The 18,560-nt window shown below is 47.3% G+C and overlaps 1 protein-coding gene across 6 annotated transcripts in view; it reads left to right on the top strand.

Moving 5' to 3' along the window:
• The window catches only part of LOC135397135 (sodium/calcium exchanger 1-like), a 191,441-nt gene that overhangs the window by 59,433 nt on the left and 113,448 nt on the right, over window positions 1–18,560 (top strand). The window contains exon 1 of one of the 6 annotated variants that reach the window (XM_064628495.1): window positions 10,737–10,917. The exons of the other annotated variants lie outside the window; for them this stretch is intronic. The gene's annotated coding sequence lies outside the window, so the exon portion shown is untranslated. Of the gene's footprint in view, window positions 1–10,736; window positions 10,918–18,560 lie in introns of those variants that run through there. 6 annotated transcript variants of the gene reach the window in all.

Genomic DNA, 18,560 nt, shown 5'->3' with positions numbered 1-18,560 from the left:
AATGTAGTTTTTTTTTATTTTTAAAATTTTTTTGTTAAAGGCATCGGTGTATCTTCAGGCGGCTCAGATATGGGAAGGATTTCACATGGTAGGGGGATTCTGAATTCGTCCTCTCATCACGGCATGTGGATGTGGGAGTTCGAAGACATTGTAAGAATGTCGAGAATGAAGCGGAGAACTCGTTTGCATTCAGGAATGGAATTTGATGCGCTTTCGATGTAGCCAGGAGTATTATATTTTTTTTTTATTGCGCGATATATGGCAAGGTATTGTTCCGTACAAAAGAAAGAAAAAGAGTACAATGATGTTGATGAGGTTTTGAAGAAATGAGATGACCTGGGAGCTTGTAGATACCTACACAACTAGACGCCTTTTTTGTGTGGCAATTATCCAGCATAATTTAATTCGGCATTTATTTCGGCAATTGCGATAACGGACGGAATGATATCGTTATCTTCCCGGATTTGTTGAAAACTGGGGGCGCACGCCTTTTTTGTGACAGTTATGAACAGTGTAAGTGTCACAAAAAGGCGTATACGCCTCCCGTTTTCAACAAATCCGTGCAGATAACGATATCATTCGAAATGATGGTTGGCGAGGAGCGTGCTATGCCGTGAAGTTCATTTCTAAGAGCGATAGGGGGGGGGGGAGGAAAGAAGAAGAAGAAACACAAAGGTTGAACGTGTGTACTTTGCTCGCCTTTGAAATCCAGTTTTCATAAGGGAGATGTGTTTGAAACTGTAGAAAAATGTATGCGGGTACACGTATCTCTTTTCCGAAAGCCTTCGAGGGCGTGCCAGAAAATCGTCTCGTTCAAAACGGGAAAAAGCGAGAGACAGAGCCAGTTTTGTTGGATGGGCACGTGCGAAGCATCGATCCGATCGTCGCGGACGACGAAGAATTAAAATCGCCTTTGAAGGTTGTGAATGCTAATACGGGAGGACGTTTGTTTAGAGTGATCCCTCTGTTTGTTTTCGACATGGAGGAGCACACTCTTAAAAATGAACTTCACCGCATAGCACGCTCGTAGCCAACCATCATCTCGAATGATATCGTTATCTTTCCCGGATTTGTTGAAAACTGGGGGCGTACGTCTTTTTGTGACACTTATGCTGTTCATAATTGTCACAAAAAAGGCGTACGCCCCCAGTTTTCAACAAATCAGGGCAGATAACGATATCATTCGAGATGATGGTTGGTTAGGAGCGTGCTGTGCGGTGAAGTTCACTTTTAAGAGTGCAGGTTCCTTGAAGGGGTGAGCACACCGATTGGATATTCCTCCCCTCTGTGGTTGGGAGTCGTACGTGAACGCGATACTCCCTCGAGACTTTGTTGCGCAGGTGCGATGAAGCAAATGAATTACGTTGAGGTCATTTCGTTCGCTTTTCTTATGCTCACTTCTGCCTTCGGATAAAATGAATCAAAACACACGGCTCTTGCGGCACAGAAGAGGAGGAGAGAGAATGGTGGACGGGGGGGGGGGCTATGTTTATTGGGGGGGGGGGGGCTATGGAGGGTGGACAGGGATCTTATTGGTCACGTGACGCGGATGCTATGCGAGGCGCGGCAGCCGATTACTGCGACCTGCTGGTCATACTCTTCGAGCAACTTAGTTATAATAAAGAAGTTATAATAAGTTAGCAGCAAGCCGAAACACAGATGTAAATAAGAGTGAAATAGAAGGAGTGTTCGCGAAAGCCTCCATGTTATATATACAGGGTGGTCCATCAACCATGATAGAAATTCATAGTAAAAAACGTAGGCCCCGGAGAGACATGCGGTCAAGGGATTTTTTTCTGCCAATAACGTTTGCCTCATATTGGTGACATTTTTATTTCATTTCAATTGACGGAAAGTTAATTTCTCGAATTGAAATTCGAAATTTCCCAAAGCAACCTAACGTTTTCTTTGAGGAAATGGGTTCCCCGTGGTCATTTTACTCAGAATAGCACATAATCCCACTCGTAATGCAATGGCAATTGCCGAAATAAATTCGCCGAAAATCTGTTGTAATGAGCCCTTGGCTCCACCTCTTTTTTGACGGCTCGTAGTTTGAGCGCAAAGCTGCGAAGAAAGGAGGTTACATTGACAGGCCACACGAGGGGGGAAAGCGTTACAAGCCTTATGGACGAAACAAACACGCGCGGTGAGTGCGGGAATCAGAGCTATCTTATCAAAAATGAGGTCACCCGACGGCTTGTTACCCTTTCCCCGCTCGTGTGGCGTGTCAATGTAACCTCCTTTCTTCGCAGCTTTGCGCTCAAACTACGAGCCGTCAAAAAAGAGGCGGAGCCAAGGGCTCATTTCCACGAATTTTCGGCGAATTTATTTCGGCAATTGCCATTGCATTACGAGTGGGATTATGTGCTATTCTGAGTAAAATGACCACGGGGAACCCGTTTCCGCAAAGAAAACGTTAGACTGCCTTGGGAAATTTCGGAGTTCAATTCAAGAAATTAACTTTCCGTCAACTGAAATGAAATAAAATGTTACCAATATGTGGCAAAAGTTATTGGCAGAAAAAAAAAATTCTTGACCGCATGTCTCTCCACGGCCTACGTTTTTTACTATGAATTTCTATCATGGTTGGTGGACCACCCTGTACATATGAATCAGCACAGCATGCACATTGCCCACCACATTACAACTCCGTATTTTACTCCCTTTCCATATATCTCTCACACTTTCTCCAGGGTCGTAACGCAGTGTGACAAACACGCGGAAGCCATGAAGAACAACGGTTTCGACGTGCCAGATGCACCGCGCTACGACGCGGAAAACAGCGTTCCGAAAATAACAACACACTCGTAACGATATCGTCCATATTTATATCCTTTTGTACTTGCGCCCACATAGCGTTCACGGTACAGACGCAGCACAGGAGAGAGCCGAGCTCACGGAAAACATGATCGACTCTTTGTTTATTCGTTAATGGGAGAGAGAGAACGTTCGATATATTTATGTGTAACGTTTTCTACAAAAGTGCTGCGCCGGATGTTCTATTTACCCAGCGACGGGTTGTAAATCCCAAATATAAATCGTAATTTGTCTAGCAATCAATTCCGTTCTGCATAACCTATTTCAGAAAAGAAACTGAGAGAGCACTAATGTACCGGGTTATCCAAGATAAGCGTCCGCGTTTGTAACGAAGATAAAAACAAATAAGAAGAGTGTCGGAAAGCTAAAGTAGATGTTAGAGGACGTATTATGCCCCAAAATTTTATGTCGATACTGACACTTTCTCCGTTTCTCTGCGGATAAATCGTGAAGATTAAAAAAACAGCCGCTGCCTAATCGGCTATACCTGTGTTTCAGCTGCTTTCCGTCAGATGGCGAAACGGTCGAACGCGGCGTTGCAGACGACATCGAAACCAAGTGAAGAAGTGGAACTGAATGCAGAGTCGGGGGGGGGGGGGGGGTACTCTGCAACGCCGCGTTCGACCGTTTCGCCACCTGACGGAAAGAAGCTGAAACACAGGTATAGCCGATTAGGAAGCGGCGGTTTTTTAGTTTTCACGATTTATCCGCAGAGAAACAGACGAAGCGGCATTATCGACATAAAATTTTGGGGCATAATACGTCCTCTAACATCTGCGTTAGCTTTCCGACACTGTTTTTATTTGTTTTATCTTCGTTACAAACCCCGAAGTTTATCTTGGCGAACCCTGTACTTCTTCATGGACGAGGGGGAACCGCTGGATGTCCAGTGCCAGCTTGCACGAAAGCTGAGGAAATTCATAAGTACCGTCCTCATAGCCGGTGCTCTACGACAGATGAGCTTTGAGGACAGTAGCTCGTGTCCACAGCAGTACGGAACCAACTGAGGACACCACTGAGGAGTTTCCTCAGCATTCCTGCACACGAGCCCAGTTGGTCCAGGATCGAACAGGGAAAGCTTGTCCTCGCGCGCATCCTGCTGTTCTTCCTTATTTAAGAGTTAATTAGTGGAAATTTATTAAGACAGCTGCTGTCGTTTATAAGGGATGTTGGTCTTTGGCAAAGAACAAAAACTACCTAAGAAAAAGCGTGGCAAAAGCACACCGTCCACATCCACGCCATGACCCAAAAGGTAAAAGCTGCTGGGCGAGCGTGGCCTCGTTCGGACTCGCTACCTTAAGATTAGTAGGGACATACGGTCGTCCGCCTATCCAATCATACTTTGAGACAGTAAACTTCGCCCACAAACCTGAAAGCATTGGAGGGCCAATGACACCTCCTCGTCACAACGTAGTCCTCCCGCGGGGCTTCAAACTGTTGCCACTACACTGACCATGTTCCGACAAGACTCGTCGGAGACGATGTATCCAGAGCACATTTGCGCGCTTTAAAAAAACGAACACTTAAAATGTTCCCGTTAAAAAAAACATGCGAATCAGCTTCCTCGTCTGCATGGCGTCCGCCATATTCTCGTATGTCCCCGCACACTCAATGTGCGGACTACATTCTGCGCTGGCGGAGGTATACTTCCGTGACTGTACTTCTTATGTTGTCTCGGAGTATGTAAATCTTCCCCCTGACTGGAGTACTTTTCCAACAAAATGGTGGTCTAAATTACCTGCACTCGCTTCCTGCAGGATGGTCACGTGCAACTACCCCTAATGTACTCGTAGCCCTTATTACCCCTTGCACTCAGCGGACAGCTCCGTCCAACGGGGATCCCTCCCCGGTATGAATGCGACTTGACAACGTCATCCGTTGCCCGTTCATAATGTAGGAGATCACGTACGGCGTTGAACGTGTGTCTGGGCGCCTACGCACATGGGATGGATCGATGCGCAGCGTGAACATCGAGAAACGGACTTGTGCGTGTTCGTGCGCCTCAACAAGTCACGTCACACAACAGATTTTATGACTACCGGGTGGCGTTAGGTTAAGTCGTATTTCCCTGTTCGACATTCCCACAGAGGGCGCCACGGTCCAGTATGGTTCCTTCGGTGAGTTTCGGTTCCTCAGGGTTTGTTGGATGATCGCCCAGACTCGTTGGATCGCTCGATAATATGCCGGCTTACTAGCGCCGCGAAGCAACTGTGGATATGAGCGGCGCACATACGTGGACACATTGAAAGAGGACTGCTGGAAGGGGTGGGGGACACGGGGGCTCAACATGCGTCCTGGGCCGACTTCAGGGGCAACAGTGCCGACATTCGTCGTATCGGTGTTGAAACTAGTTACGAAATAAAGTGGACAGGCTAGAGGTGATACGCTGAACAATGTGCGACTTAAAGGGCATTATGACACTTTGATATGTATGGTACATTAGATGGTGTACGCATTGTACTGCATGCCAGATTATTGAGGACAATGATATACATGTAAACGCACGTACGCGTAAGTCCTCGACGTTGGGTGGCGGGTGGGGGAGAGGAGGGACCACAGCCTCGGCCATGCCCATAGGTTCTCGAAAGCACGTGACCGTCTCACCGGTGAAGATGGCTGCAGTGATCTTAGAGCCGGAGAAGTTTCGGTATTCGCCGATTTTCCATGACCCCATTTGCTGTAAAACTTGAGACGTGAGTTCACTATCGATGCAACTGCTTGTAATTTAAACAGATTTCGCGTAGCTTATGACGAAGCATCGGAACCGCTTTAAAGAAGCAATGAGCTAACGTGGCTCCACACACTGTTTCATTCCTCCACAGGAGTCACCGCGTGCAAAGTATTTTCGCTGTGCGACGTATTGTCACTGCGGAGCCAGATTCACACAAAAAAAAGTACTCTGAGAAAGCAGCCGCGGACGGCCGCAACGATCCCTGCGCCTTTCTTCTCTCCTCGGTTCACGCGACGCACACACCAGCTTGAGGCGCACGATCGTCTCTGCGAGGGGGATGGGTGACGTCACGACATACCCTCCTCCTCTCTCTCCCTCGTTCTCCGACACGCTCTTTCAGTGAGTGGAAGGTTTTTGGAAGGTGTGCGAAACAAACTCCGGCGCGCCCTGCAGGTTGTCGTTCTTTCCCGAGAGCTCATTTTATCTGTTGAAGAGCACGCCGCAGGCAAAAACAAAACAAAAATAAGTTATGGGGGCCAACTCAGGGCGCTATTTAACTACGAAGTTGATCTGTTTTTTTTTTTAAGTTTCGTGTTAGCGCCTGCGAAGCAACTGTGGCTATGAGCGGACATGCATGGATAGATGGAGAGAGGACAGCAGAAAGGAGTGGGGGGGGGGGACAGGGGAGTCAGTATGCGTCCTGGGCTGACTTCAAGGGGAGCCGTGCCGACATTCATCTGGAAAGCCTGCAAAAAACCCACGGAAAACCCCAGACAGCACAGTTGCTATCCTATCCACTCTGTCACGGGAACTGGTAGTTGGCCTGTTTACTGACATGAAATCTGTCTTTATTTTATTTTATAATTTTTTGTATATTTTTTCTGCCCATAACCTCCACCACCGACACGTGGAAAGCACATCGTTCAAGCACGTGAGTTATTCCCGCTTTTAGATTTATCTCTACATATTGCCAGAACCTCGGCAGCATTCTCGATAACACTTCCCACCGACATCTTCCTCTACTTTCAACCGTATCCCCACCTCGTTCGGTTCTCAGAACAGTGCCACGCGCCGCAAATACCCTCCTCCTCCTCCTCCTCCTCTGCGCACCACTTACGTCACGAGTACCAGCAACCAACCACGGTGACGCCAGATGTTTTAATATCCAGCGGTAAAGGCACCTTGAAAAACAACTCCAGAAACGGCAATTACAGGAACGTACTGCCGCAGCTGTCGCCAGCAAAGATCCTCCCTCTCTGTGTAGCTTCTAGTGTAGTAACGTTATTTTATTTCTTCTTCCCGCCGTTACGTGGCGGGGCGTGCGAAGAAGCAGTGTTGCCTACTGAAGCTTGCAGTTTGCAGCTGTGCCGAGTGCGTTTCGGATTCCGCGCGGAGAGACGACTCATCAACATTCGGGACGTTCGGTATTGACTATTGAGGAACTGCCCGAAAAGAGTCTATGTCGCTGAATCGTATAAGGGATGCTTTGATCTCGCCATGATTCTTTTTATGTGGGTGCGCTTTGGTGTATACACGCCTTGGTGGTATATAGAAAGTGGGAATTTCGTTGCTAATAGTGACACTACGAGCGCGAATAACCGGTGTGACGAGAGAAGTGTTCGACTTTTTTTTTCTTTTTTTGGGGGGGGGGGGAGGGGAAGGAATATAAATGTTATTTGTTGCGTTTCGTTCACATTTTTTTTAGAATATGTATTCGGCGGCATTGCCGAGGGAGGCACATTAAATACGTACCCATTGATCTGACACATATTTTAAACGTGACGCAGTTTCACAACACAGAATCAATAGTGTACGACCGTTTATAACGCGGAATATCAAGTGATCAAGATTGTCATAATCATCATCATCATCATCCTGGGCCTGCACCAGGATGTACCGTGCCCGTCTTGCCAGTCTCGCAGAATGACGTCGCATAAAATCTAATATAAGGCAGCAAAGCCGGCGCTGAGGATTCTTTCCGGGGTCCCCTCAAGAGCGTTTTCGTGACCAGTAATGTCGCCAGACTCTTAGGCGTCGCCGCTGGTCATAAAAAGTAATCAAACTTTCAACCGAGACCTTTAAAGCGGGCGTCCCGCTATATAGCGAATGAGAAACGAACTCTATGGAAATCCTTCATGTGGGGGGCGTCCATCGCGTCTTTGTTGGAATCGCTCCGATGAAAGTCTCCGAGACGTGGCCCTCCATTGTCTCCGGGTCTTTCTTGTTCATCCTCGTGGAAGTTTCGTGCGCTCGAGTGCTTTAAGCGGGCCAGGGAACGTGCCCGGCAGCAAATGGCCTTTCCTGGCTTCTGTTGTTTACAGTTCACTGGTTTTTCTTGTGAAAACAGAAAAGGGGGCTAAGCGAAAGGCTTTTTTCCCCCCCTTCTTCTTATAGTCTATACTCGGTGTTTCAAGATGACTATTGGTTTCGCTTCGTTTAGTAGTCACGTACGCGGATCGTCTGCCGCCTCTTAAACTCACATACGAGGTTTTTATTGCATTTTTTTTTATTCGCGTGTTTTTGTGAACGAGTGTGTGTGTGTTTTAGTAGTGGAAGGCGTTTTAAGAATAGCGACGGGATTTTCGGGTTGAATGGCAAACGGTGCAACACTTGACCTTAAAATTTGAGATTGCAGTGTTCGGTGGATTTTATTCGAAAGGAAAAACAGGCAGAAATTTCTTTTACGTGGCGAAAAAAAGACTGAGCTTCAGCACGCGCAGAGAGAAACACAGAGAGAGAGAGAGAGAAATAAAATGAGAAATGGAAAGTTCGCACGGAGTCTGCATAACGTAAACGCTTCTTATAAAGCCTGGTTCACACTATTGCGTTCCAATGCGTGCGCGTGCGGGTTGCCGTGGCAACCAACCTGTGCGTCGCCGCACGTGTCACAGGCCATTATAGGCCGTGCTCCAGGTAGAAGATGAACAATGCCAACGCATACGCACGCAGCCGCATGTACGCATTGGAACGCGCAGTATAGTGTGAACCGGGATTTGCATAGCCTACTGTATTTTAAGTACGCATTGCCGCCCTCGGTGGCTGAGTCGCTGACGCATTAGCTTGCGGAGCTCAAGATCGCGCGTTCGATCCCAGCCGAGTACGGTCGCAATGCGAGGGCACGGAGCCGTCGTTCGGTGTCCGCGATTGGGCCGATCGTGTCACGTGGTTCCTCCTTCCAAGAACGGGCCGTACACGATGAGCCACCTCCATCCAAAACCGATTTCCTGAGATGCGAACTTGCGAGCTGGCTCGACTAGGCGTTGTTTTTCCCCCGGAGAAGGGGAAGATTGGTGTCCCATTGCTAGGCGACGCAGCCGCGCCTGACTCAAGATGGCGGGCTCGCTCGCCGGCGTGGCTTAGTGTCGCTACTCTGCGCCATATTTAGCGGCTCTACTTCAGGCTAGAGTCACTCACAGAGTCATATGGAGCAGAGTAGCGACACTGAGCCACGCCGGCGAGCGAGCGCGCCATCTTGAGTCAGGCGCGGCTGCTTCGCCTAGCAATGGGACACCAATCTTCCCCTTCTCCGGGGGAAAAACAACGCCTAGTCGAGCCAGCTCGCAAGTTCGCAACTCAGGAAATCGGTTTTGGATGGAGGTGACTCATCGTGTACGGCCCGTTCTTGGAAGGAGAAACCACGTCACACGATCGGCCCAATCACAGAATCCGAACAGCGACTCTGGTGCGAAAAATGAAACGCGATACTCTGTATCCCAATTTAGTAGTAACTCTAGTGCAGACGTACAGTGCTGGACAAAAGTTTACGGAACGCGCGAGCGGCGTATTTTTCTCTGGGCAGAGACACCCTAGCGGCGAGCGGAAGCCGGCGAGTCCACTCGCTCAGAGGGGATGGAAGAGTGCGCTTGTGGCGACCCTCCGTGGTAGTAGTGGTAACTTTGATTTCGAGTGTGACGAACGCCAAAATGGTTTCATTTTCGGTCTACTGCACCGAGCGCGAGTAGCTATCGCGGGAAGGAACTCTCTCCGCTGTCGGAGAGATAACAGGGCGCTAAGATGAATTGAGGTGACAACGGGCTGCAGTACCTAGTATTTTTCTTTTTTTTTATTAGGCAAAAACGGAAGAAAAGAGCGTGTACCCTTGAACACACACACACAAAGAGGCGGGGGAGGCGATAATGTCTCAATACTTTGTCGGCCCCCCTTTCGCAGCAATAACTGAGGCCACAGGAAGGGAAGCGTATAGTCGACGGACAAGGTCCACGTCTTCACGTACCAAGGACCACTCTGCTTCTATAAATTCGCAGAGTGCGTCCTCGCTTGTAGGTGTCCGTGTCTTGCTCATCCTATTCTTCAGGATGCCCCAGACGTTTTCGATGATGTTTAAGTCCGGGCTCTGCGCAGGCCATGTCAGCTGCGTTACGCTGAGGTAGTCGAGTAGGCGTTGGACAGTTTTACTACGATGGACGGAGCTGCCACCATGCTGGTAATGGTAGCACCCATCCGGGAACGGCCCGTCCAGAGCATAGGGGAGCAGCGTCCTCTCGACGACCTCAGCGTAGAATGCAGCTGACATGGCCTGCGCAGAGCCCGAACTTAAACATCATCGAAAACGTCTGGGGCATCCTCTCACACATAAGTTCTAAGAGCCGATATAGTTTTTCTTGCTTACCTGGACTTACCTTACAACCCACGAAACCTTGTCAACGAGCGCGGGCTGCATCACCAGTGTGGCGGAAACCACAAATCATAGAATGAAGTATAAATTAAACCACCAAAGATATAGTCATTTTATGGCATGGCGGCGTGGGCCTTGCTGACGTTTTGTCAGAACTACCAGTAGATGATGAAGGAACGAATAACCGAGAGACACGGGACACGAAGACAAGCACAAGAGTTCTCAGTTAGTCTGCGCGCTATCTCTTTTACCAGTAGATTTATTAATCTATCAGTGGGAAGGGAACTGTACCGAAGGAACTGTACCGAAGGAACTGTACCGCATACAAAGACCTGAAACAACCTCGCTTTCTTGCACTCTCTTTGAGCAATGACGCTGTGCACAAAAGAGCTTCTATTTCAGCATCACAAAGAAGCACGCCACGCGACATTTATCTGCGCTACTATTCATTGCACATTGTAATCTCCAAAGTGCCCAGCGGGAGCGGTTGTTGAGGTATTTTACGCCCTATCTCTGGGCAGCCCCTGAATCTCTCGTTAGAAAACAAAAGGCAGACGTCACCAGGAACGTTGAGATAACAGCCGAGTCTGTCTCGGCCGTCCCTTATCAGTGATAGTGCTATATCGGGGACAGTGCGCTTGAATGCGTCTTGGCTCCAAGTGAATCCGTGGTTTCTTCTCGTGGAAGTGAGCGAGGTGTCATATATTGTTTTCGAGCATCTTGTGCTGCGTGGATCTGTTCCCCAAGATTGGATTTCACTTTTGCGAGAGAATTGGACAGGGTACTTTCAAAGGTACGTCGTGTTTAAAAAAAATATTGCAGCTCATGAATCGGACGAATCAGACGTCAGTGACGAACCCGCGAGTCATTTTCTTCTTTCGTTTGTTGTCTCCTTGTCCCCCCTTTTTTCTCTCTCTCTGTCTCTCCTCTGTTTACAGTGGAATAGCTCGCGTTTAGCTGACCTTCTTTTTCTTCGAATAAACGCGTATCCCCCGGTAACAGTAAAGTAATAGCAAGTAGAATTTACAATGGCACCAAAACGACTGTGGGCTCAGTAGCTTTCTCACCGCTCCACGAAACACGAGCAATGTGTGAGAATTGTAACACGGGCAAAAATTACTCTACCGAAACTACTGAGGACACCAGGAAGAACTGTACTAAACATCCGTGCAAGCGGTCCTGATCAAAGGCGGTCTCTAAAGGTACCGCATTTTTAAACGGGTTTGGCAGAATGCCCAAATATGCAGCCGGCGTATTTCCCCGGGACGGCGTGTATTGATTTGGAGTGATTATTTCTTGGTATTTAGCACGGTCTTTGTTTCCCGTCAGTCCATGACGACTTCGACGTTGGGCAGTATTGTGGAACAGCGTTATGAAGCATAAATAAAATAATGGGATCAAATCAAGCATAAAATGTAGAGATGTACTAACCGAATGTTCGAACCCTATAGGCAGGAATTCGAGATCCGGAAACCCGAATCCCAGTGCCCAAAACAGCGAATCGAATCTTTCGAATCCACCAACCACGTTTGTTTGTTTATTTTTAAAATTGGCGCCTCCGGAGTCCGCCGATAGCCTCACTGGCTGACGGGTGTTTTGTTTGTTTGTTTGTTTGTTTGTTTGTTTGTTTGTTTGTTTGTTTACATTGCGCGGGACTGAAGGAGTTCAGGCAGGAACTGTTACATTTCATGTCCAAAAGTAACGTGTTTTTTTTTTCTTTTGATTGTGGCTCAGTTTACTGGAAATAATTCAGACCCGAGAATTTATGTATTTCTTGTATAGTCTACGAAGAACACGTTAAATAAAACAAGTTTAAGACTAACTACACTGGTATATTTTCTCCTGAAACTGAACTGTTCTTCAATTTGTTTTTTATTAAACAAAGGTATGATATTCTGCTTCAAAACATTTTTCAGTAGAAGCTTTTCTTTTTTTCAGGCTCTCTGAACTCTTTTTTTTTCAAGAAAATGTTCGAAAGATTCGAGACTCGTGGGTTCGCAGAGCTTTCCTTCGATTCGGAAAATTCTGGATTGGTCCCATCTCTAATAAAGTGTAAAGTAGGTTGGCATTTCCCTTATATAATGCGTTACCACAGTTGAATAACAACTGATGAGCGTGTTTCTCTGCTGGTCAGCTTCAAGTTTGTTGACTGTGTGACGCACGGACGCGAGATAAATACGGACGGCTCTCCTCTTCTGATAAGCCATTTTCCCCTCTTGACCATGGGTGTCATTGGAAAGTTCCTTCAACTTGTTCACCACTCTTGGGTACAGATACAGGGAGAAACAATGTTGTTTGCGCGGTTGTTTCAGTAAACTCGAACACGTTGGAAATTGATGTTCTGAGGCTGTATGGAACACAGAAAAGCCTCAAATGCCTAATAACAACGAAAGAAGGAAGTCACTGAAGAGGTTAGCCAGCTGCAGGACTCGAACTCACATCTTCTGGATTGCCGGTCGAGGTTTCTACCAATAGACGATTTCAGAAATTGCATGGATGGCCCACCAGAGAGCGCCGTGTTGCGAAAGCCCCGCTGCACCTTGGGATTTAGTTTTCATGAGTCAGAGAGAAGAAGAAGAGCGCAAACGGTTTCGGTTTTCTCTCTCCTTCACCTCCCGCACCTTCGAGCAACAGGCAGACCGCAGACGAGCACAAATGTAAACCATTTCCCACGACGCATTGCGCGATGCGCGTGACTTGGGCGACGCAGGGCCCCCGTGCGGAGCACAAGGGCAATATCTGAAATCGCCAACGACCTCCAAGGGTGCGTCATTTCAGGGACAAACAACATCCACTCACTCGATCACTCATTCCACTCTTAATGTTTTCTCACTCACACACACATTCACACGACGGTGCGACGCAAGCCGCATCTGTTGAACACGATGGAAATTGATGTTCTCAGGCTGGAACACAGAAGAGAGGACAACACACAAAGCCTCAAGTGCCTAAGGAAAGAAGGAAGAAAAAAGGAAGTCAATTCCCAGTCACTTCTGGAAGTCGTCTGCTCACGCCAGTGCACCAGCGCGCGCGCGCGCAAAAGCAGACGATTCCCGCATCCAATCACGGACTTTCCCGCAGGGCGTCGTAGCCGTTCTTATTGTTGGCAACACAGATTGCGTTATGTTGCGCAATCTTTATCCGCTTAATTCGTTTATTTAATAACCGTGACGTGCTTTGTCTGGTAAATTCGCGGTGTTCCATTTTCAACAAAGGGCAATCGGAATAGTACACTTTATGAAAGAGTCAGGGGGTACAGACCGTCCCTTTAAATAGCCGATGCGCCGTGGGAAGGGGGTTGGTGGCCAAGAGGGACTCCGGGAGGCTGTCCTCGATTTTCCCCTGTTCTCGAGAGAGAGTGGAAGGGGTCCGCTGGTAGTAGTCACACTACCCAGAAAGACGAGTAGTATCCCTTTAGAACATTTTTTTCTTAACTATTTTGCGACAGAAAGAAGGGAAGACGGTATTGTGTGTGGTCCTGAAAGGACGGTGGTACACTGTTGCTCACAACATTGACCGGGGACAGGTTATATCAGAGCTCTGGACTGTTTGTAATGAGACGAAAGGCGATGACCGGGAGAAATGTACGATCCAGAATGAGAACGAAACAGTATGATCGGCTCTCGGTTTCGTCCCTTCGGACCGTATTCGTGGTCTCAGGAGAGGCTTAACAGTGACGGTGGGCTTGCCGAAGGTGCATGCCAACGATTGTAACGGTGGACAATGGATAAGGACATGTTACAGAGTTTGCGAGTCACAAGAGTGACGGCAGCTTGTAGGGTCGGTAACCAACTTAGGTGGTGGTAGTGTTGATGAAAGGGCTCGCCGTAACCGACTTAGGAGTAAGCGTGACATTGAGTGGCATCCAATTAGCACGCAGCATCCTGACGGGAAATATTTCGTTTCATCCGGAGAGCGAGCGTTGGATCAACTTCTTCAAGCGTGGATGTGAAAGGATTCCGACGAGATATCCTTGATAATGAGGAGGCCAAAAAAGAAACACCGACTCAGATTGGAAGGATGAGAGGTCCGATACAGGAAGATCCCTTAAAGAAGTGTCAGGTGCCCACTGGGCGCGATGCCACGAGTTCCATTAAGCCGCTAAGAAAGGATGTTCGGTCGTCTCTTTATACAGCGCTATACTCGACCGCCTCCGTCAAGAGAGCTGCTTCTGCAGCGCAGTCAACCTGCTCAGCTTTAATGAGCTAGACAAGCACCGCAGTATACCTTTGCTGAATCCTTGTCCGTTACTTGGAGCACGTCTCAGCTGTCTCGCGACGTAAACACCCAATTACCGTATTTTCCGGTGTATAACGCGCGCGTTATACAACAAAAAAGTGCTCTACAGGGTGTCTTCTTTTTTTTTAATACAGATTTTTCATTCAAACAACTATAAGGGCTATAGACATACTGTTTTCACTTCTATCATCTCTGGGCCAGCGGACGTCCTTGGCCATCGATAGTGTGCCCTTTCACCCTCTCACGTTAGGGGGAAGGAAAGACGCGTCTCCGAGGATGCGTAACGAACAAAATAAAGAAAGAAAAAGAAAAAGGTGTTCCTTCACGAATATTTTGCGGACGATCTATCGAACGGATTATTTGTTCTGCAAACGGCGACGGTATCAGGTGACCGAAGGGACCAGATGTTCTCATTGAGACGACCTTGTAGCTTTTAGAATTAAAAATCAATTACAGTTTTTATGTAATTAGTCATTCGTCGGTTGAGCAACAGACGGCCAAGAACGTCCGCTGGTCCAGAGATGATAGAAGTGAAAACAGGATGTCTATAGCCCTTATAGTTTTTTTTAGGAAACATCTGTATCGCAAAAAAAAACAAAAAAAAAACACGCGGTACATCTCCGTCCATCCCACTAACATTATTTAAAAATGCCATACGATCGTGAAACAGTTTCTAAGTTCAGTATAGAGTTAGCGCTGATCAAATTACACGACTATGAATGTGACTTCCCTTCTTCAATGCCGGCATATAGTGCTCTTTGAGTAGAAAGTATCGTTAAAAGACAATCACGTAGCGAATCGTTCGCAAAACATTTTGATAAAGTCATCCGCAAACACCGTTACACCCAGGCAGCCGTAAAGAATGACTCAAAACCTGGAAGGCTGTAGCAGAGATGCCATGCATGGACCTCGTCAGGATCCGGACTTCCTTTCGTGGGCCCTGGTCAAGATAAACATTTCTTGGGCCAACGGAACGGTCGATCGTTGTGATTGGATCGATGGATACGTGACAGGAAACCTTCATGAAGGCCGATTGGCTCGCTAGACTTGGCGATAGATTGGTCGGACGGAGAAACAGTTTTCGGTTTCTCGGCTAAGGCGGTTCCCCGCTATTTCCTCCACGCTTGCGTGTTCTGGTTCACATCTTTTGTAGTCGATGAAAGAATTGTTCCCTGAAAGGAACTTCCCCCCTATACTCCCTGTATTCGCGATACATACAGAAGTATACTTTGGGAAATGTTTAACTCTTGCAGGTTAAACTCCGCCCACAAATCGTACGACATCCGTGGTTGGCTTGGGTGGGCACACAAGGCTTCCGAGACACAAGACAATAGTGTGCACGCATGCTTCAAATTGTTGCTAGTGCACTGATCATGTTGGGAAAGTACCCGTCTGATATGATGTACTTCGAGCACATTTGCATTCTTTTAATTAAAGCCAGCTTGTAAAATATTCGCGCTAATAAAATTTTATGTCGATCGTCTTCCCCGTCCGTCGCCTTCTCGTATATGCCCCAGAGCCGTCTTGCATGACCCATTCTCGAAGTACGTAGTGCATTCTCCGCTGGTGGAAATGCACCTCCGTGCCCGCAGCTCTTGAGTTGTTTCGGAGTATAGCTTGTACTGGCTTTAGTTCAGTCTGTGTGCACTTTACCGGATTGGGGGGGGGGGGGATGTATAGAAAATGTTATGCTTAGACGTTCGTGGCAAAAAAAAAAAAAAGCAGAAAAGATAGAGAGAGAGAGAGAGGCTAGGACCTGCTGCTCTGCATTCATGGGAAGGATTGTGTTCTTTCCTAAGGAAAGATTGCGGCACCCGTGCTCTCTGAGTGCGAACGAAGGTTACTCTTTAGGAAGAACGTAGAAGTAGTAATACGCAGTATTTTTGAATTTTTCGAAATGCACTCATGGTTTCACCACACGAATGAAGCTTATGGGTGCCACCGACGAAGAGAACATAAAGAAAAGGGAAAAACAACAAAAGGAAGCATCCTGTTGCCAGAGGATGGCACTTAGCAATCCCATACATCCATTACGATAGAGGTTTGCGGCTGCATGACAGTGCACGTTTATTTTAGCTTCTCCATGTCACTGTTAGCCCAGATCCAATCCAATCCACTTGCATTATCATATCCTTAACATGCGGCTTAACCACGAATAACGTCAGAAAGTGCCGAACCAGCTTTGCGTATTTCTCTTTTTTTTTCTCACTTTTACGAAGCTGCGACGTTATTCGGTTCTCTCCTTTTCTTTTTTTTTTGAAATATATAACACGTACTCGCGTCACGCGCAACCGCCATGTTCTATCTCCACAGCAGACGACACGGCCAATTTCGTTTATTCCTTCCCTTCCTGCTTCGAAAATCACTGTCGTCTGCTATGCGCCTCCTAATGTTGTCTGCTTCCGAATTTGGGGCAGCGCGGCGAAACAGAGGGAAGAGGAGAGCGCCTTGTTCCTAACAACTTCATCACCATCAGCGTCGGAGAAACACGCTTTGTTTCCAGTGGTGATGATGATGAAGCAGCGGAGGGTGACGTTGATGTGCTGACAAGTTTTGATACGAAATAGATGGCTTGTGCGCGTTTTAAAGTAAAGTAAGGGCGCTGTTGAACATGGTTAGGGCAACGCCAGCTTGAACGACGTGACGTAGTCATTAGGAGTCAGCCAATCACGACGTGCTTTAAGGCGGCCGAAACTATGGAGACGAGACTCCATCAGCTGTATGGGCAGCCAATGGTAGCCAAAGAAAGCCTGCGTGTTTCCAATCGTCTTCGACGGTTGGCTGTAGCGGACGACAGTCGAGCAGACGACATCAAACGTTGGTATATGACGGAGTGGTGAAAATGCGCGGTTTCCGAACTGAATCACTAGGGTACGTGGTAAAGACCAGTATATTACATGGTACGATACATCTAACAGATGTCAACGCACGCCGGCACAGTTTCAGAAAAGGTCAGTTACCCAATCAGCTGTCCACTTCGCTCACACTCTCGGTTGCTCACTTTCGGTTCGCGTAAGAGCCCGCCCCCTGTCGTTCGTTTAATTAAGTGTGTCATGCGCTGCCACAGCGGTCTTTTTCTGTCTGGGTACACGTGACGAAGCCCTATTGATTGCTTGGAGGACAGTAAGTCATGGCGGAAGCCTCGTTCTCAAGAAAGCAACGAAGAAAGCAGCGCCATCTCGGGATTCCGGAACTTCCCCGACCCCTCACGTGGGAGTTCATTTATTGATGCGGGTACAGCCGCATCAGCTCGGGGCGGATGTATTTTTGGACTCTTTGCCGAAACTCCCCGTCGGAAGTCTTTCTTTGCGGCATTTCTTCCTGTCTTCAGTCATTTTTTTTCTTCTTGTTGCTAGTGCACCCATAGTGTTATAGGCTGATTGGATGCCAAAGGTGTGAATTGAGGCATGCGTAAATTTTGCGGAACGCTAGGGGTTCCTTGTTGATATCGTGGTGAACGTTCGGAAGAACGGGTTCGTTTACGACTAGGAACTTAAAAGACGTGCAGTCTCGCCTGCAGCGTTCGCAGCCAGTTCTGTATATGGCTTACGAATGTGCTCGGCCTGAAAGAAATAATTATCTCAAGAGGAAAGTGGGAGTAGCTTCTTGGAGTCCATGAACGTCATGCCGATAAGATATACTTCTGGTTGGCTCCCGACAACTATAGAATCAATCTTCAAGTATATATATATCGGTAAAGAGGTTATCATTTGCTTGTTTTTTTAAAGGCGCAACTTTGTAAAAAGTAAAAAAGAAATCGTTAAATCTTAATTAATATGTGACATTTTTTAACAGACTATGTTTTTCTGTCTCTGCAATGTGTAAATGTCCCATTATATCGCACGTGCACGTGCTGTCAATTTTAGTAAATCATGCGCGCACTTCATAATATCGTGAAAGGGCTTTTGTAATCTGAACGTTTCAACGCCTTGTGATGCGTTCTGGTTGGTTGTGTTGTAATCTATTCCTCTTATCTATGTATGCCAGTACAGTGCACGTATAAGGATACACGAATAAATAAAAACCAATTGGTGGCCATCGGTTAGGGTAACTGCATACCTGAGTAAGCGATGTTGTGCATTTCAACAAAGCAGCCGAGTTTTGTGCAGTCTATAAGTTAACTCTGATCTTGAGACAGTCATTATCGGGGTCGATTAGTTTCATATTGAACACGATTAATCGAATACAGCGAGGTCT

Source organism: Ornithodoros turicata, chromosome 6 (genome assembly GCF_037126465.1).
Source record: "Ornithodoros turicata isolate Travis chromosome 6, ASM3712646v1, whole genome shotgun sequence".
Classification (NCBI taxonomy): domain Eukaryota; kingdom Metazoa; phylum Arthropoda; class Arachnida; order Ixodida; family Argasidae; genus Ornithodoros; species Ornithodoros turicata.
The sequence above is the reverse complement of the archived record's forward strand: the minus strand, read 5'-3'. Positions and strand labels throughout refer to the sequence as shown.